General features: G+C 35.4%; 1 protein-coding gene across 2 annotated transcripts in view; it reads left to right on the top strand.

The window, feature by feature from the left end:
• The window catches only part of ZNF385D (zinc finger protein 385D), an 891,953-nt gene that overhangs the window by 240,634 nt on the left and 630,383 nt on the right, over positions 1–20,936 (top strand). The window lies entirely within an intron of this gene.

The following is a 20,936-nucleotide window of genomic DNA, read 5'->3' as shown; positions in this document are numbered from 1 at the left end:
AAGGGGGAGAGGCAGAGAGAGAGGGAGAAGCAGACACCCAGCTGAGCAGGAAGCCTGATGTGGGGCTCGATCCCAGGACCCTGGGATCATGACCTGAGCTGAAGGCAGACACTTAACTGACTGAGCCACCCAGGTGCCCCAGAAAATTAATTTTTTGAACATGGAAACATTATATTGCTTGCTGTCCTTTCATAAGTGTATATTTTAATATTTAGCACTTAGGAGAATACTTTTTTTTATCATAAAGGAGAACCCTACTAATAGGTAGCCTTAGTTTTAATTTCACATTATTCCCCCCAAAAGGAATAATATGAATATCAGGATCTATCACATTCTGACCTCTTCAAAAATTCCATCCAAGACTCTTAGTAATAGTACTTGACTGGGTGTTATCCACAAACAATGAATCATGGAACACTACATCAAAAACTAATGATGTAGGGGCGCCTGGGTGGCTCAGTCGTTAAGCGTCTGCCTTCGGCTCAGGTCATGGTCCCAGGGTCCTGGGATCAAGCCCCACATCGGGCTCCATGCTCAGCAGGAAGCCTGCTTCTCCCTCTCCCACTCCCCCTGCTTGCGTTCCCTCTCTCGCTGTGTCTCTCTCTGTCAAATAAATAAATAAAATCTTTAAAAAAAAAAAAAAAAAAAAACTAATGATGTAATGTATGGCGATTAACATAACATAATAAAAACAATAGTACTTGACTATTAGGGGTGCCTGGGTGACTCAGTCAGTTTAAGCAACTGACTCTTGCTTTTGGCTCTGGTCATGACTTCAGGGTTGTGAGATTGAGCCCCGCATCGGGCTCCATGTTTGGCACAGAGTCTGCTTGAGATTCTCTCTCTCCCTCTCCCTCTGCCCCTCCCCCTGCTCATACTCTCTCTAAATAAATAAATAAATAAATAAAATCTTAAAAATAGTACTTGACTAACTAGTTTGTTTGCTATAGTGTAAATACTAGTTTGCTAATACTACACACACGTAGTCTATTCTATGTTAATTTTTTGTTTGGTGGGCCAAATTATATAGTAGACCTTTATGTTATTTCAGCATACTTGTTACTGTTCTCATTAATTACAGTGCTGTTATTATTCAGAACTTTTAATTGCAAATATCAGAAAAACTGACTTAAAAGGGGAGTATATTAACTCATTTAATGAAAAGTTGAAGGTGGAAAGAATGGGATGTGGCTTTATGCACAGCAGTACTTAAGGGCACAGCCTCTGTTGTCAGTATGTCCTCTTTCCGCTATTTACTAGCTATGATACTGCACACTTTACTTAAGGTCTTTCAACTCCAATTTTCTTGGCTGTGTGATGTGTATAATAATGTCATCTTGTTTTGAGTGTTGTATTAATAGGCATGAGGTTCTTAGAATGAGACCTGACAGAAAGCATGCAGTATCACCATAAACAGTCCATTTACCAGTCTCCATTTCTTAGGGTGAGTTTTCCTCTCTATTGATAACACCATCTTTACCAGCAACTCAGGGCTTCCATTTTCCCAACACTAAGTTCAGCAAAAGAAAATATCCCTTTCCTAGTTATTACAGTAAAATCCTCAGGGTAACATTCACTAAACTGATTGGGTTATGTTCAGTCCCCTTGGCCAGAAAGCATATGTCCTGCTCTGATAAGCCAGCTGTGGGACACATGCCACTCTTGGAACTGGATTCAATCCAGCACAGTGATGGAGAAGGGGCTGGTGGCTTTGCAAGGAAAATTGAGGTTCTCTTACCAGAAGGGAAGGAAGTAGATTTGGGTAAGCAAGAATAACAACTGTTTATTTTTAAAGTTCTTTGAACTTTGATTGTAACACTTTGGCTACATTGTTATATTTGTTCCAAGTTGTTTGGTCACTTTCTAATCACAAGCATTTACAAAATAGCAATAGGAAAATTGACTACCATAATTTTAATTCACTAACCATAAATGAAATACAGATTCACTAACAGCTAGGATGTAGCTTTTAGTTACCAAAAATGTCTTGTTTGAAAAGCACTCTCTATTGTTTTTCTATTTTATCTCCTTTTAATAGTGAAAAACAAAATAGTCTCCCAAAAATAGACAGAAAAACCCAGAAAAGTAAAAATCTTCACATAATGTGCTTGCTTCACAATTTATAAGAAATTCTAGATACTGGCTTATGGGTCCTCTTCCTTTATTTTATCACATTATCATTAAGATATATTATTTTGGTCTACTTTGCAGCCTAGTGTTTTATTCATCTAAATTATTCTATGAAGACTTTTTTCAATGTTGCACAAATTTTTAGGTTTAAAGTGTCAGGAAAACCAGAATGTCAGAATCAACATGATCTAAATGTAATCATAAAATATTTTGTCATCTGCTTATTCATTCATTTAACAAATATTATAGAAAACCTCTTGTTTGCCAGGCAAAGATCTTTGCCATCATGGAGTTTATAATTTGGTAAGTAGAGAGAGACAATAGAAGTCTATATCATAAAAAAGCAAATTATATTATAATATAGTGTCAATATAGTATAATGTAGTATGGGGACAATGTAGATTTTATTTTAGGTACTCAGTGTGATTTATTTCAGTCTCAAGCTTTAAGACAGCAGGGAAAGACATAGAAAAAAAATTATTTTGTCTAACCCATTGTTACAGCCTTTTGGTTTATAACAGTTAATCATATTAATGGAGAACTCCTGTGGACTGCTTGTACTTTTAGCATGCTTAAGTAATAGTAAATAAAATAATTCTAACTGGAGCTATTTCTCAAATATTACTGTTTATTCTATTTAAATGAAACATTTTAGAAATGTTAGATCAAATCCTAAAAATAAAATTGAATCCTTCCTCCTTTTTTAGTAAACCAGATGATCCTCCCTCAGGCTAATTAATGCTTTCCTTGAATGCTCACAGGGGTCCATAAGCACCTTTTTTCACTGTGCTCATTGTAGTCCACAGTTTGCTTTGTTTCAGTCATGTGTGCATGTCCTGGTCATCTGTCTTGCAGTTCACTGCTCCATTCTCCCTTCACTGAATAGCCGGACTCTTCAGGCACATGTTTCTAGCACTGGATTTCTTTTGCTCTAACATCTATAGCAAGTCTATCTATGGTTTACCCCAGCTGGGATGATTTTACTGCTTTATTGGGGAAAAACTGTTCTCTTCTCTCTCATCTCCAACTACCTGGAGGTTTATCTCCCTCCAGCTTTCCTATTGACTTGGACCTAGAGGCCAGTATGGTCAGTGAACTAACACACAGTACTCCTTGTTGGGGAAACATTAGCCTGTAAACCCCACTTTTAGGCTCTCTAACACTCTGGATCATTATTAGTACCTGGTCTAAATGCAGAGTGCCTGAATCTTTATTCTTATAAGTGTGTTCTTTATGTCTGAATTTTTCTCTTCTGACCCCTTATCCCCACATGATCAAGGATAGTTTTTGAAACTCAAAACCCATAAATTGCATTTATTTGTTCTTTGTGTCCTATCCCTTGCTTTAAACATAAATCTGGGGATGCTACATAGAGTAAGAGGACATAGCCAGAAAAGAAGCCTAAAATTATATTTCAGAAAAAGTATTTTGCCTGACCAACTTCCCTACTAGACATTGAGTTCCCTTCATAAGTGAAGAATCTTGTCTAGTAAGGAGAGGGAGCATGGTGTAGTTCAAAGAGCAGGGGTTTAAAGACAGGGGGCCTTGTATTCAAATAAAGTTCTGCTTGCAAGCTCTGAAGGTTTGGGCTTTTTAAATTTCTTAGCCTCTATAATTTCAACATTAGATCACACAATGATAGCTGTATTCCATGGTGGTTGTGAGGAATAGGGGAAAAAAATATGTATATATAAAGAATAAAATGTAACACTCACTCATTAAAGAAGGTGTGTCATAGTTGCTAATATTCAAAGAAATTTCTCTAGTAATAGTTCAGATTTCATATGTATATACATATATATAATCATGACTTGAAATTGTTTAATGAAGAAAAGCATGATGTTGAATAAGAATTTTTTGAGAAAGTAACTTACTAATCATATATATGGATGTCCATCGCATCATTATGGGTAACAATATGAAAATTTAATAAGTCTAAATGTCTATCATTAGGGAAATATTTAAAGACAAGTCACAGAAGAATATGCATCATATGATCTAAGCTCAGCAAAGAAAACAAATTATCTGCCAGTATGTGTATGCAAGTGGATAGAAATAGATCTGGTTGCATACATAGGGAAACTACAGTTGTTCTTTCTGGGGATCATAGAAGTTTGGAGTATGAAAACGTCTTTAACTCTACTTTGTATTTGTCTTTGTTTTAACCTTAATGCATAAAACACCTGCTATATTAAATGAATTTCTTCCTCTCCCTATAAATTTCATTATCACTGTCATCATTCATAACCCCAGAGAAAGCAAGTGACACACTCAAACTGGCAGACTGTGAGAAGGGAAATCTGATAATAGTGAGTAAACATTTAATAGTGAAAGATCACTACCACCATTCATGACAGAGTTGAGGGCAGAGAGCTTTTAGGAACCCAGGGTGGGGAAAATCCTGTGGAGAAGGCTATTCTGAGACTTGTGCCTCTTGACAAGTTAGGCCCAGGTGACCTCCAGGGAGAGAACTGGGAAATAAAACATTACAATGCCCTTGACCTCACTGACCTCATTCATCTCTCCTGCTCCCGTCTCCTGCTGGGGCTCTCCATTGGCTAAAGGCTGCCAGGAAGTAAGGACACCCATGGAGGGAGATGGCCTGCCTGATAAGTTTTTCAGGTTGGAGAACAGAGTAGAGAAAGATGAAAAGAATAGCTACAGAATCAAACAAATGTCATAAATGAGAATTTAAACAAATAAATGTTTATATGTACAGTTGACCCTTGAACAGCATGTGGGTTAGGAACGTGGACCCCCCTGCACAGTTAAAAATTCACATATAAATTTTGACTCCCCCCAAAACTTAACCACTAATAGCCTCCTGTTGACATGAAGCCTTACCGATAACATAGTTGACATATATTTTGTATGGTGTATGTATTATATACTGTATTACAATAAAGTAAGCTAGAAAGAAGAAAATGTTAAGAAAATCATAGGAAGAGAAAATACATTTACAGTACTGTACTGTATTTATAAAAAATCTGCATATAAGTGGACACACACAGAACTAAATTAATTTATAGATGCATTTTGTTCATAATTTCATCATAACTACCACATTTTGTGGTTTGATTTGGTTTTCCATCACCAATTTAAATTTGGCCATTTTTAGACTGTAAGAAAAATGACTATGGAGAGAAAAACAAACAAAGGAAAAAACAGTTAAATTTGAAAGGAAACCCAAAGAATAAAATTCACAAAACACATAAACTTGTAATAAAAAACTAGTAAAAACAAAACAAAACTAGTAAAAAAAAAAAAAAAATAAACCAAACATAATTTTGTTTAGTTAAAAAAATTACTAAAAAAGACGAGTAAAAACCATACTGAAAAAAAGCATAGTATGAAAACCAAACAAACAAATGACAAAAAAAAAAAAAACCCACAATATTACTGTGGGCTAAACATTTTACCAAAAATAGAGCCATTTCCTAGGGTAGGCTTGGGTGTTTTCCAAGTTTCCTTCAAGACTTAAGTCTTCTTCGTGGATGGAACTGGAGGGTATTATGCTGAGCGAAATAAGTCAAACAGAGAAAAGACATGTATCATATGACCTCACTGATATGAGGAATTCTTAATCTCAGGAAACAAACTGAGGGTTGCTGGAGTGGGGGGTGGGGTGGGAGGGATGGGGTGACTGGGTGATAGACACTGGGGAGGGTATGTGCTCTGGTAAGCACTGTGAATTGTGCAAGACTGTTGAATCTCAGATCTGTACCTCTGAAACAAATAATGCAATATATGTTAAGAAAAAAAAAAAAGAAGAAGATAGCAGGAGGGGAAGAATGAAGGGGGGGAAATCGGAGGGGTAGACGAACCATGAGAGACGATGCACTCTGAAAAACAAACTGAGGGTTCTAGAGGGGAGGGGGTGGGAGGATGGGTTAGCCTGGTGATGGGTATTGAGGAGGGCACGTTCTGCATGGAGCACTGGGTGTTATGCACAAACAATGAATCATGGAACACTACATCAAAAACTAATGATGTAATGGATGGGGATTAACATAACAATAAAAAAAAATAAAGAGGTAATTCTTTGGAACCAAAAAAAAAAAAAAAGACTTAAGTCTTCTTGTGCGTGAGAATTGTAGTATTCTCATGTTTCAGTTACTCCAAATAAGCTGTCAACCTGATGATGCTTTTTAGCTCTCTGTAAAATTGACTGTCATTTAACCATGAGTTTTGTGGATAAATGTTGAAATGCAGTCACTCAATGTCTTTTGAGCTATACATGTTTAAGAGGCAATAATATACCACAAGGCAAGGAGTACCAGCTTTGGGGATAAAGAGATCTGAAATTGGCTAGGCTAATTGTATGTCCTTGGTCAAGGTATTTACTATTTCTTTTTTTTTTTTTAAGATTTATTTATTTATTTGAGAGAGAGAGAGTGGGTGCAGAGGGAGAGAGAATCCTAAGCAGACTCTGTGCTGAGTGCAGAGCTGGTCACCGGGCTCGATCTCACAACCCTGAGATCACAACCTGGGCCAAAACCAAGAGTTGGGGGCTTAACTGCCTGCACCACCAGGTGCCCCAGGGCATTTACTACTTCTATGCCTTAGTTTCCTCAACTATAAAACTGAGACGTGAGTAACAACTTGGGCCACTGTAATTTCACTGAGCTAGCACATAATAAGTGTTGGGGCAAAATGCATGTTCCACACAGGTAGCTTTTCTTTCCTGGATATGTTGTCCTCCTCCTGTTCCCCCAGGGGCAGTGCTTTCAGTTCTTAATTTGATTCTTGTCTCTAGAAGGTGAATGGCAGACCAGTAAACTATTGCTACTCTTATCAGAGAGGCCCTGGAATTCTCCGGTTCACCAGGCTGAGTTCTAAGCATTTTGTACTTTACATGACAGTGCTTTCCCTCCATTGGTACAAATAATTGGGAGTTGGTCTCCTTAATCTCAGGAAGTTCAGCAAATTGAAAAAAGTACCTAGGATTCCTGCTCTGTTTTTGCCCAAGTTGTAAACAAATCAAGATTTAGAACAAAGTAAGTGGGGAACTAATTCATATACTTTAAAAATGTATATTTTTAAGTTATTCTTTTGGGGGGGTCTTTTTATTCTATTAGATGATTTCAAGAGAAAGAAAATATATTCTTTGAGAACTAGTCTTGCCAGTGGGTTTTTAAAATAATGAAATATTGTTTTGGGTCTGTTAATTATACTACCCTACAAAGAACAGGTGACTCTTCGTATTTCTATATAAAGCATTCAAGGAAGTTTTTAATTTTCTTCTGAAGTGTTTTTTAATTTCTTTAGAAGTCCAATAAACCTCTCTTATATTTTTAAATAATTAAATATGTTGCTCTCTAAATATTTGGCTTACAAGTGCATGAGAGCACATCTTTAAATCGCTGAGTATTTATTATATTGTAAATTGCTCAGGACTTGAATCCTGGTGGCCTTGTTGTACAATTTGTGTTTACATTCAGCAATTATATAAGCTTCAGTATACCTTATTTAATATAAACCAAACTAGCATACCTTATTTACTGTAAACCTCAAAATATAAATGATTAAAGAAATGGGATATTGTCCCATTTGTCCTCTGATAAAAATGTAGCTAACAAAACCTAGCACACCCCTCTCCTTCTCTTGGCCTTCAAGAAATTAATTTTAGAAAAAGCAACATCCTAAGGTTGCATATTACCTTAGAGTTTCTACAAATTTATCAACCTGATTTTTTCCTATATGCATTTTAATTTTTTGTTTTTAAATACTTTAAGACTTATAAGATGTTGCAAAAATAGTACACTTTTTATGCACTTTTACCCAGCTTTCCCTGATGATAACATCTACAACCAGAGTACTTTATTAAACCAGGAAATTAGCGTTGCTATAATATGGTTAAACTAGACTTATTTGGTTTGAATCCATTTTTACATGTATTATTCCTTTTTTTCATTTTGCTTTGTATAGTTCTGTGAAAGTTTATTGAATGGGTAGATTCATATAACCACCACCACAAGCAGGATGCAGAACTGTTTTATCACTACAAAGAAATGCCCAACCTACCTGTAACACTAATCCCTAATTCCCTTTCTCGAACCACTGATCTGTTCCATCACTATAATTTTCAGAATGTTCTATAAATGTCATAATACAGTATAGATAACCTTTTCAAATGTCTTTTTTTCATACAACATGAGTGTGATATCCATTCAAGTTGTGTGTTTCAGTAACTCATTTCTTTTTATTGTTGAGTAGATTTCCATTGTATAGCTGTCCAGCAGCTTATTTATTCATTTAGTAATTGAAAGATACTCAGCTATTACAAGTAAAGTTGCTGTGAAAATCTATGTACAGGTTGTTGTGTGGACATAGTTTTTATTTCTGTAGGAAATAAACCAGGAGTGCAATTGCTGAGTTGTATGTTAATATATGTTTTGACTGCCACATCGATTTCCAGAGTGGCTATACCATTATACATTCCAACTAGCAACACATGAGAAATACGGTGTCTCCACATCCTCATCAACACTTGATTTAAGCTGTAGTATTTTTTTATTTTGTCCATTCTGATAGTATAGAAGTTTTCATTGTGCTTTCATTTGCATTTCCCAAATAACAAATGATATTCAACATCTTTTTATCTGCTCAGTCTCCATATATTCTCTTTGGTCAAATGTCTCTTTACTCGTTTATTAATTAGCTATTTTCCCTTATTATTGATTTTAGAGAGTTCTTTATATATTTTGAAAACAGATCCTTTGTTGGATATGTCATTTGGAAATACTTTCTCACAATCTGTGGTTTACCTGTACACTATCTTAATGTGTTTCGCTGAAGAAGTTTTTAAGTTTGATGATGTCCATGTTATTATTTCTTTTTTTATGGATTGTGCTTTTGGTGCCATGTCTAAGAACTCTTCGCTAACTCTAGGTCACAAGGATTTTCTCTTATTTTTTCTTCTATTAGTTTTGTAGCGCTATATTTTGCATTAATAGTTTTGATCCATTTTCAGTTAATTTTTGTATAAAGTATTGGGTTTAGGTCGAGGTTATTGTTATCGTTATTATTCTTTTGCCCGTGGATGTCTAATTGTCCCCAAACTATTTGTTGAGAAGCTAATCATTCTTATTTGTTTTTGCACCTTTATCAAATATCAAGTGATGTGCTTGTGATGGGTCTTCTTCTGGACTCTCTGTTTTGTTCTATTGATCTATGTGTATATTCTTGCCAATTCCAATGTCCAAATTACTGTAGCTCTATAGTAAGACTTAGTATTGTGTAATGCGGTGGCTGAAATTTTATTCTTTTTCAAAAATTATTTTAGTGATTAAAGCTTCTTAGTTCCTGTTCCTTTAAATGGTAGACTTGGCTTATCTATATCTGCAAAAATCTTGCTAGGGTTTTGATAGGAATGTGTTAAACCTATAGATAAATTTGGAGAGATTTGACATCTTTACTATGTTGTGTCTTCCATTGCATGAACATAGTGTGTCTCTTCATTTATTTAGGTCTTTTTAGTTTTAGCACACAAATTCTGGATATGTTTTATTGGATTTATACTTAAGTATGATAATTTTTAGGATTGTTGTAAATTGCATGTAAAATTTCTGTGTTCAATTGTTCATTGTTTGTATACAGAAATAAGATTGATGGGTGTGTGTGTGTGATGAACTTGCTGAACTCTTATTAGTTATAGCAGTTTTCTTGTGTATAACTTAAAAATTTCTATATAGCTAATTAGGTCATCTGCAAATAGGCAAGTTTTATTTCTACTTATTGAGTCTATATCCCTTTTGTTTGTTTTGCTTGCTTTATTGCACCTGGCTAAGATTTGCAGTATGATGTTGATTAGGAGTTGGAAGAGTGACTACCCAAATGTTTGGAAATTTTCTTGTTTTCATTCTGTTTAAGACTTTTAATATGATTTCCTTATGAACAGGGAATATACTTTATATGATTTTTAATTATTCTCAATTTGTTGAGGTTGGTTTCATGAATGAATATGTGTGCTTTGTTGATGAATGTTCCATGTGTACTTGAAGACAATGTGTATTCTGCTGTTGTTCAGTGGCATGTTCTTTAATTGTCAGTTAGATTTTGTGGGTTAATGGTGGCATTGAGATCTTTTCTATACTTGCTCATTTTCTGTCTCATAGCTTTAATGATTACCAAAAGAAGGGTTTTGAAGCCCCTAACAACTTTCACTTCTGTCATTTTTGCTTTTATATATTTTGAAGCTCTATTGTTGGATGCATACACTTTAGCATTATTAGATTTTCCTGGTGATTTGACTCTTGGTGATTTTATTTGTTCTGAATTCTTTGTCTAAATATTAATATAGCCCTCCAGCTTTCTTTGATCAGTGCTTATATGTAACCTCTTTTCCTATGCTTTTACTTTTTTTTTCTTTTTCCAGCTTTATTGAGATATGTGCATGTATCACATTTTCTTTATCCATTGATCATTTTAACCCATCTATATTACTATATTTGAAGGGTATTTCTTGTAGATTGTATCTAGTTGAGTTGTTTTTTAATCAGTTCGTACAACTATTTACATTTGATGACATTATTGATATCATTATATCTGTCATTTGATTATGTGTTTTCTGTTTGTTCTTTCTGATTTTTCTTTCTGTCTTTCCCCTTCCCTGCCTTCCTGTAGATTACTGAACATTCTTTTCACTTTCTTATGTGAGCCACTCATGGATCTGCTCAGAAGTTCGTACATAGCTTAAAAAATTCCTTTCATCAGCAATATTATCTCGCACAATTCTCCCTTCACTCTATAGTTAAGAGGAGGAGATATGCTGCTCTTTACTGTCATTTACTTAGTTCATGTTGAGGATGATCTACCAGACTTCTCCCCTCCTCTGTAACTGTGGTGTCCATGGAGAAGGGAAGCGTGCTGTTTCTACTGTGTTGGTGTAGGGTGGGGAGGGTTAGAAGGATCATTTCTTGAGTTCTGGTCTCTTTCCAGCCGTCCTTCTTTTCTCCATCTTTCAATTGTCTGGTGGTTGCTTTATGTATTTGTCCAGGGTTTACAGTTGTACTTAGCAGGAGGAATACGTAGAATGTGTTTGTTTTTTTTTTTTTAATCTTGCCTCAAACCAGAAATGTGATCTGTAACAAATTTCTTAATCATTTTTATTAATTTAATGTGGCCATTGTACTGTGCTCTAGTATAGTATAAAATAAAAGAGCAGTTTTTTGATTGTTTATCTATATAGCCTTTTTTTCTCTCCTCCTTTCCCTTTCACCCCCCTCTCCTCATGCACACCCCACATAAAGAGTTCATATTCAGTACTCTGTTCCATAGTCCATCTGAATTGCTTTTTAAACCTTAGAGTCTTCATGCTATTGAGTAGGGTATTAAGCAAACTTTATTTGTGGGGATGAAGAAAAAAGGATCTTGAAGATATGAAGTATTTCCCAAAGTCAAAAAATATTTTATTTAAGAATCCAAATCCTTTGTTATCTCTGCCAGGAAAGGATAGAAAGGGAATTTTGAGGGTATTTAAAGACAATAATATAAAAATAACCACTGTTTTATTAAAAGAGATAAATTAACTGCACTTCTAGCTAATAAAACATTTAAGAGATTTCATAAAGATCTAGAATTTTAGTTTTTGGAAGGACTATAGAGATTTTCTAGTCCAATAATTTCATTTTAAAAAGGAACATTTTAAGGCAACTTCACAATATTTAGTCTGAATCTATTGTATTATATTTTCTTAAGTTAACAGAGTTTTCAGTGAATAACTTGCATTAGTTAATCTCTTCCTTAAATGTTGAAATATCTTTAACATTTTATACAGGTACATTTTCTGGAATTTCAGAACAGGAAGAAATTATTACTAATTTATTGTAAATATACTTTTAGTGGCTTTTTGATAAGTTACTATTAAAGACATGGGTAAATTATTAAGTTTCTAAAGTATTCATATTTCCTAGGCACCAAATCATTAGGCAATAAGTTCCTGCAATATTAATAAATTAAAGACCATTAATTATAATTACTATTCAGTAATGTTTCTGCTACAGTTCATCTACAGAAGTGTTTTTACAAAACGTATATACAATATAGTGAGGTATGTGTTGAAATAATATGTGTTAAGCAATCCATTGTATTGGTCTCACCATCTATTCACTGAAATTTATCTTTATCTTCTTAGTTTTCTCCTTACTTAGCTCAAGTTACACATTTTACCATTATAATCACTCCCTTACATATACCCTAAAATTCTTTCCTCCTTTCTTATTTGGTGAACAAAATATCAACTTTGATTAAATCATGCAACTCTCTACTTCAGATCTGCACACATGCAGGTGAACACACACATACACATGAACCCACACACACATTCATGCTGACTTGTTTCCATGATCACTGACTTCCAGTGGGCTCTCAAGGCTGCTGGGTAATTGCACAATACTTCCCCGGTTATTTTTCTCCTAATCCACTAGATGACTCGTTTTATCCTTTCCCTCACTCCTCAAACCTTCACAGCCTTCTTCCCATTTTATTCTTGGCTGATGAATTTGCTTCTTATTTCACTATGAAAATAGACGCATTTATTTATTTATTTATTTTTTTAAGATTTTTTATTTATTTATCTGAGAGAGAGAATGGGAGACAGAGAGCATGAGAGGGGGAGGATCAGAGGGAGAAGCAGACTCCCCGCTGGGCAGGGAGTCCGATGCGGAACTCGATCCCGGGACTCCAGGATCATAACCTGAGCCGAAGGCAGTTGCTTAACCAACTGAGCCACCCAGGCGCCCGAAAATAGACGCATTTAGCAAAGAGCTTCCAGAAGCTCCCTCTGTGGCATCTTCTTACCTCCCTCCATCTATGCTCCTACACAGTGTGCCTTCACTCCTCACTGTGGATGATCACCCATTTTCCTGGCAATGGCCAAGATCCTGTCCTCTTTTCTAGTCCAGTCAGTCCTGCAGCATCTCTCCCTATTCTCTCCTGACACATCAATTTTTCATTCTCTGCTGGGTATTTCGTCAAACATCCTATATTCTTTCATCTTAAAATTACTCTCCTTGCTTTATTTTCCCTCAACCCCACTTATCTCTTTCCCTTCATAGAAAACTCCTTGAGAGAATCATTTATTATAGTTCTCTCCAATTTCTTCCTGAATCTACTCCAAACAGGCATTGCTTCCTTCACCTATTTACTCAAATTGTTCTATTTCAGGTCACCAATGATTTCATGCTGATAAATTCCAAGATCAACGCTCAGTCATTATCTTAAGTGACTTATTAGAAAGAGATCACTGCCGTGTTATTGAAAGATTGTCTTCACTAGGCCTCTAAACTACCGTTTTTTCTCCTACTTCCTTACCACACCTTCTCTGTTTGCTAGTTCCTCACCTCCTTGACCTCTAAATGTTGGGGTGTCCCATGGCTTAGTCTTTGGAAGTCTTCTTTATTCTATTTTATTTCCTTGGTGATTCCATTCAATATCATAGTTTAAGTGCTCTCTAAACATTGGTGATTTCCACTTTAATTGGGAATTCCCAATGGAATTGGTATTTCTGGCCTAGATCTCTTCCCTGATGTCATATAGCCTTGAGACCCATGTAACCAATTGCTACTTAAGGCCTTTGTAAATATGTAATAAATAAATTTCTCAAATGTGACTGGTAAAGAACTGAGCTCCTGATCCTCCCTTTTAAGATCTCCTCTTCTCACTTTCTTGACAAGTTAGTATTCTGTTCTGTTCTATTATACCCTATTCTGTCTCATTTCACCCCATCCCATCTTATCCCATCCTTTTCTAATAACTCAAACAATCTATCCTCAATACATCAGCCAAAGTGTTCCTGTCAAACAGAAGTTAGATTATGTTCCTCCTCTGCTTAAAATGCTCCAGTGGCATTCCATTGCATTTGGAATAAAAGCAAAATCTTTATAGTGGCTTTCAAAGTCTTATATAACCCCCTATTACCTTTCTTTCTTCATTTCTTGCTCCTTTCCCCTTTGCTTATTGCATGCCAGCCATACCAGCCTGCTAGCTCTTTCTCTGATGCAAACTAAGCTTGATGTCACCCCAGGACTTTTGCATTTGTTGCTGCCTTTGTTTAAAGCATTTTTACTTAGAAAATTGCATGACTCATTTTCTTTTTTTTTTTTTTTTAATATTTTATTTATTTATTTGAGAGAGAGAATGAGATAGAGAGAGCATGAGAGGGGGAGGGTCAGAGGGAGAAGCAGACTCCCTGCTGGGCAGGGAGCCTGATGCGGGACTCGATCCCGGGATTCCAGGATCATGACCTGAGCCGAAGGCAGTCGCTTAACCAACTGAGCCACCCAGGCGCCCCTGCATGACTCATTTTCTTACCAATTTAGCTCTGTACTGAAATGTCATCATCTCAGTAGACCTTTCTTGGAACTTTCTACATCCAAATCATGACCCCTCCATATATATATGTGGATAGATATACTTGCTTTTCTCCTTCTCTTTATGGAAATTATCATCATTTAACCAACCATATATTGTGCTTTTAAAAAAGGAATGAAATCTTGCCATTTGCAACGACATGGATGGAACTGGAGGGTATTATGCTGAGCAAAATAAGTCAATCAGAGAAAGACATGTATCATATGACCTCACTGATATGAGGAATTCTTAATCTCAGGAAACAAACAAGGTTGCTGGAGTGGTGGGGGGTGGGAGGGGTGGGGTGGCTGGGTGATAGACATTGGGGAGGGTATGTGCTATGGTGAGCGCTGTGAAGTGTGCAAGACTGTTGAATCACAGATCTGTACCTCTGAAACAAATAATACAATATATGTTAAAAAAAAAAAAAAGATAGCAGGAAGGGAAGAATGAAGGGGGGGAAATCAGAGGGGGAGATGAACCGTGAGAGACTATGGACTCTGAGAAACAAACTGAGGGTTCTAGAGGGGAGGGGGATGGGGGGCTGGGTTAGCCTGGTGATGGGTATTAAAGAGGGCACGTTCTGCATGGAGCACTGGGTGTTATACGCAAACAATGAATCATGGAACACTACATCAAAAACCAATGATATAATGTATGGTGATTAACATAACATAATAATAAAAAACCCAAAACATAATAAAAAAAATTCTATTTATTTTCTCTCTTCCCCACTTGAAACTAAGCTCCATGAAGGCAGAGTTCTGTCAGTTTCATTTAGCTGTATCTCCAATAAGTAGAAAGGACCTTGACATATATTGTATGCTTAATATTTATAGTGTGATTAGTGTAATTTGTAGTGAATGGAAAAATTATTCATACAGGAAGAGAATCCACTTGATAAAATTGTTATGAATTTATTTGAGAGAATACTATTAAGAAATGACTTGTACAACCAAGTTACTCTAAAATCCAGAATCCCATTATAGTAAAAAAAAAACAAAAACAAAGAATTTCCTAGGGTAAAAATCAAATCATTTTTGGGTCTTTAGGGATTATGTTTCTGCAGGTTTTCTGTCTCATTTTTCATTATAAATAAAGGCCACACCATTCAACAATTTTCTCTAAGTTTTTTTAAGTTTATGAACATGACAACCAGTAGGTATTTTTACTGCTTGTTTTGCATCCGTGCATTGGAAATCCTTAGTGCATTTTTCACACTCTTCATCCTGTCACACAAGCTCACCAATTCAGAGCATTTTCCTTTCTCATTTGAACAGGTTACCATTTTAAGATTCTTTAATCAATACCTTTTTCCATTTGCATCGTATTAGGAGGCAATTTAAAAGTTTAATCAAAGACTTCAGCAATTGTTGCTGATTATGCATGCTGAATTAAATCTGGGAGCTGCAGACTGTGAATTGATTCATGTATGAGGTCCTCTGTGGTAGGAAATGAAGGGAAGCAGGATTTCTCTCCACGCTGTAAGCGCTTGCAGGAGGAGTATTGATCTATTTGCCTTTGTGCTTCAGTGCTTGCCTGGTCAATTATTTACAGATCACTGAGACAGTGAGTGTTCAGGAGCAGGTGAAAGAAGGAGGTTGAATTTCCTGTGCTTAGGGTTTGATGTTAATGAAGAAGTTGATAAAACGAAAACATGCTGTCTTAAAGAAACAGATACTTCACAGTGGCAACAACCAGTGGCTTAATCAGGGTCTCTTTAAGTGAAAATGATTTTGATATAAAGCAACTTTGCATTTCTATGTGTTATTTTTGGTGGGCTTCCAGATATTGAATATGGCCCAGTCAGAAAGAAAGCATAAGCTTAGTGATTTATTTTAGTTTACAGATAGAAAAATGGATAGTCTCTAAACTCCCTTCTACCTTTAAAAGTCACTGCTTCTAATATTGTATGCATTTTGTAACAAATATTTTTTTAAGAACCTATTTGTTTCAAGTCAAACATAATGTCCTAGGAATATAACAAGTGAATAAGAAAGCAATTTTAAACTTCCTTTTTAAGGAACTACCTCATAGGGTTGTAATGTGTTTTAAGTGAGATAAACAGTAGTATATGACCTAGATTATGTTATTATTTTAAAAATATAGAAAAAGAAATTAAGACAGCTTAGTTTTCCCTTAAATGATTTGTGCAATATCACATAGCTAGTAAAAAGTAGAGATGGAATTCAGCCTTGGGTGGCTTTAATTTAAAGCTGGAACATTTATGTGTGATGCTGTGCCCTCCACCAAATTCATATGTTGAAGCCCTAACCCCCAGTGTGAGTGTATTTGAGATAGGGCCTTCAAAGAGGTAATTAAGGTTAAATAAGGTCATTGGGGTAGGGCACTAATCTAACATGACTGGTGCCTTTGTAAGAAGAGGAAGAGATACCAGAGATGTGGCAAACACAGAAAAGGCCACGTGAGGACAAGGCAAGAAGGTGGCCATCTGTAAGCCAAAGGGAGCTTTTGCAAGAGAAACCAAACCTTTAATACTTTGATCTTGGACTTCCAGCCTCCAGAACTGTGAGAAATACATTTCTCTTGTTTAAGCCACACAGTCTGTGGTAATTTGTCACGGCAGCCCTAACAGACGCAAGCGCTATGCCTTTCCCAATTACACAAAATCCCTTTACTTTTTTTTTTTTTTAATTGGCATCAGTGTCTGGTATGTAGTAGGTGCTGAATAAATATTCACTAATAGAGGCTCATCAGACACCTCCCAAAACAATATATCAAAGAGACCCTAACTAATTTTGTGATAGCAAATCCACTGGATTGATGATAGAGCCTATTTTTCAGTCCACACTCCCTGAGAGGCCCCAGAATCCAGACCTGTTTGGTCACTGAAGCGGCTATCAGAAGTGCATAGAAGCAGGGCAAATGATCAGAAGCTTACCGGAGAGACAGTAGCTTAGAGGTGAGCAACAACTCTAAAAATGTAGTAGTTGAGGAGAGTACTGTGGAAGCGAAACCATTTAAAGAAACAAAGAACAATAAAAGTGATAAAAATTATTAATAAAAAATCATGTGAGCATGCACATATATAAGCATACTCGCCCCTCAAAATAGTTTCTTTAATGAGGGGGGCCTGGGTGGCTCAGTGGCTTAGCGTCTGACTCTTGATCTCGGCTCAGGTCTTGATCTCATGGTTGTAGGTTCAAGTCCCATGTTGGCTCCGCACTGGGCATGGAGCCTACTTAATAATAATCGTCATCAAAATGATAAAAATAATAATAATTTTAAACGAAACATGTTTTCAGATCAAAATGGAAGTAAATTACTCTAGAATGAGTTCCAGTTCATATGCCAAGGAAATAAGATTTTAGAGTACATTTGTTAAAATTTGACCTAGATTGATGTCTTCTTTTTATGTTTGTTTAATATTTCTTTTGACTTAGTTTTACAGCAATGAAGATGTTGGCTTATATTCTTAATCCATGTTGAGTCGCTGACTAGGTATTTATCATATATTAAGTTCCAAGTAAATCCCTTCTGAAGGCAGAGCCCGTGGCAAAGTTCAGCTGGCAGGTGGCATTCTTGGCAACCCCACACGGACGTCTCACTGGTGGGCTCTGTAGCTTCCCTAGAACGGTTAATCTGGACCTGATGCTTTGGTATACAAGATAATTAAAGTTCTGTCTTTTTAGAATTAGATCATCACTAAAGAAACAATGCAGTTTCCTGTGTCTTGGATCATATTACATGTTAAACAACTGAAAGCATTTTCAGTTTGGTTGATAATGTTGTAAGATTTGTAACTGTTTCTAAGAACTTTTAAGTAAAAAAAGTTATACTAGAAAGCACATGTGGAATGCTTGTAACTCTATGTTTGAAATGAACCAAGAAATAGTGTTAAAACAGTGTTTCTATCATGTTCCTAAGGCCTATGAAACTCTAAACCTGGAATTGTTACTGTTAGCTGAGGGTGTGCTAAATCAAGTCAAAGATATTATGCTTTAGAGATACTATACCTGTCTGTTCTCTCTTGTCTTTACAGGGTGTGGGCTGCACTTTCACACCAGTTCCAATGATTTTTTTTTAATCTCAGTGATTTCATTGGAAAAACAAGTTTAATTTCTTAATTCAATGTACTAGAATTCCCACTAGTATAATTTAAATGTGTGCTACCATTTAAAAAAAAACTTATGTATGCAACACCCTTTGGTGATGTATAGTCTACGACCATACAGCTGTACACAGCGATCCTCCATTCATTCCTTCCCTCCACCCTCATAACCACAACCTCTTACTCTGAGCACCATGCTTGTATTTTTACTTCTATTGGAATTTCCTAAGATTCCTTAGCCCCTGCTTCATGAAGGACTTTCTCAGTTATGGCAAAACACTTAATCATTTGGAAGGATTAACAAGTTAAAGTCATTTGCTCTCTGCAAGTTATCTGAGATTACCAAACTCAGGGAAATAATAGCATACTTTAGAATCAGGATTTTAGAAGTAAAAAGGACATTACTAATGCCAAAGTTCATAATACCAAAAATAAAGTGTACTGCATTTATTTTACTTAACAGTTGTGGAAAGTGTCTGCGTCTAATAGTCTTCATAAAGAAAACAATGCTGTTCTTTAAATTTTATGGTAGTATAATTACCACAGGCTTTATTTAAACAAATTTCGTTTTGTTGATGCTTCTTAAGGTGATGTATTTATTCTTCATGCTACTTATATAATATCCATGAGAGGGCAGTAGAGTACCTGGTTCAGATGTTAAGAAATTGTGCCTCATGAAATTCTTAAAAAAAAAAAAAAAACCTTAACCTCAGAGTGACTATTATCATTGTATTAGATTAAAGAGAACGTTACCTTTGCCAGCTAACTGCTGCAATTTAGAAAAGTGAATATTTTTTCCTAATTTCTTCTAGTACTGGCAATAACTTCATTCTCTTGTGTAAATACTTTTATTTATTAATAACAGCCAGTGGTAATTTAACAGCAATGTTGATCAATTAGAGGTTTATGGCCATTAAGGTTATTTAAAAGTAAATATCTAAAATACTCAATTTGAACCTATTTTTTAATTGAGAAAATATCAAGTGTTTGTAAAAAAATATATATAATGGGATAAATTCGTGGGAATTCAGACGCCTTTCCTATTTTCCCTGTTAATTAATTGTTTAATACCAATTTTGGTTGGACAAGATGCCTGTGCCTAATCTCTTCCTTCTGAAGCCAAAGAGTAAGCATTTTCTTAATTTCAAAATCAATATTTGTATAACCATCCCCCATAATGAAGTTGGCTCATAGCTAACATTCCCACATAGCAAATTAACTCAGTTACAAGGAACCCATTCTGCAACCTGCTTATCTTAAGAGGGAACATTAAGAAGTTATATTGCTCCAAAGATGGCTTATGAGTGATTTACTAAGTTCCTATTTAATCTTTAGAGTGAAAATCTCATGATATCAAAAGCATACTTCTGATTGTAATGATTTAAGATAATTCCATGAGCTCTATATTGCTGGACTTTTCTGTTTCTAAATGCTGAGATATAATGACATTGGACCTAACCAGTGGGAATTCATAAGGCCTAGATTCTTAGAGCCTGATTTTAGAGTTGTCAGTTTGGAATCCTGTTTATGCCACTGATGGGTAATTTATCTTGGACAATGTATGTAACTTTCCTAAGCCTCTTCCCTGATCTGTTAAAAGAGGGTAATAATTTTGCCTATTACATAGGGTGGTTATGATGGATAAATGACCTAACAATTATGGTACATAGTAACAATCAATATTATTATTATTAGCTTTAGCATTTTATATGGTTTCTATGAAGAGGCTACTAGAAATAGCCTTATAAAACCTATTGTTCTCTTTATAGAAAATATATTTTTTAAGGGCACTGTCCCTATATTGCTAGGCCACATGGAAGAAACATATTTCTAATTTTAGCACTGTCATGCTTTAGATTATGTTGGCAATTTATTTGGCTTTATCTGATGATCACTTTGAATCATCTGTCTGTTATGGCTCTGTTTTTGCCCTAGTTGTTAGAAGGCTTATGTTCCAAATTTTACCTTATTTCTAGCAAATTTTATATAATTTAACTTTCCGTATTTTCCAATATCTTCTCTCTTAGATACATTTTTTTTCTGTGTTCTTCATCCACATCTATTAAATTTAATTATGTATATTTTTCAAAAGGCCTTAAATTTCTTATTGAACTAATTATGAAGTGCATTATTCATGTAGATAAATGAACAAAGTAAATCTGAGTGGTTCCTGAGGAGCAAACTTTCTAATTTATTGAAAAGGAAGGTATTATGTGTGAACTGCTGAAGACTTCACTCTGTGAGTTGTAGTAATTATGGACTCAACAAAAAGTACTAAATATAAATATATAAGAAACCTGAATGTAATAGATTTAGGAGATAATGGAAAGGAAACTTTGAGATTTGAGAGACTGATTCTCCCAGTTCTCTCACTCTGAATATC

The sequence above is a fragment of the Halichoerus grypus genome, chromosome 1 (assembly GCF_964656455.1).
Source record: "Halichoerus grypus chromosome 1, mHalGry1.hap1.1, whole genome shotgun sequence".
Lineage (NCBI taxonomy): Eukaryota > Metazoa > Chordata > Mammalia > Carnivora > Phocidae > Halichoerus > Halichoerus grypus.
This window is presented reverse-complemented; position numbering and strand designations above follow the sequence as displayed.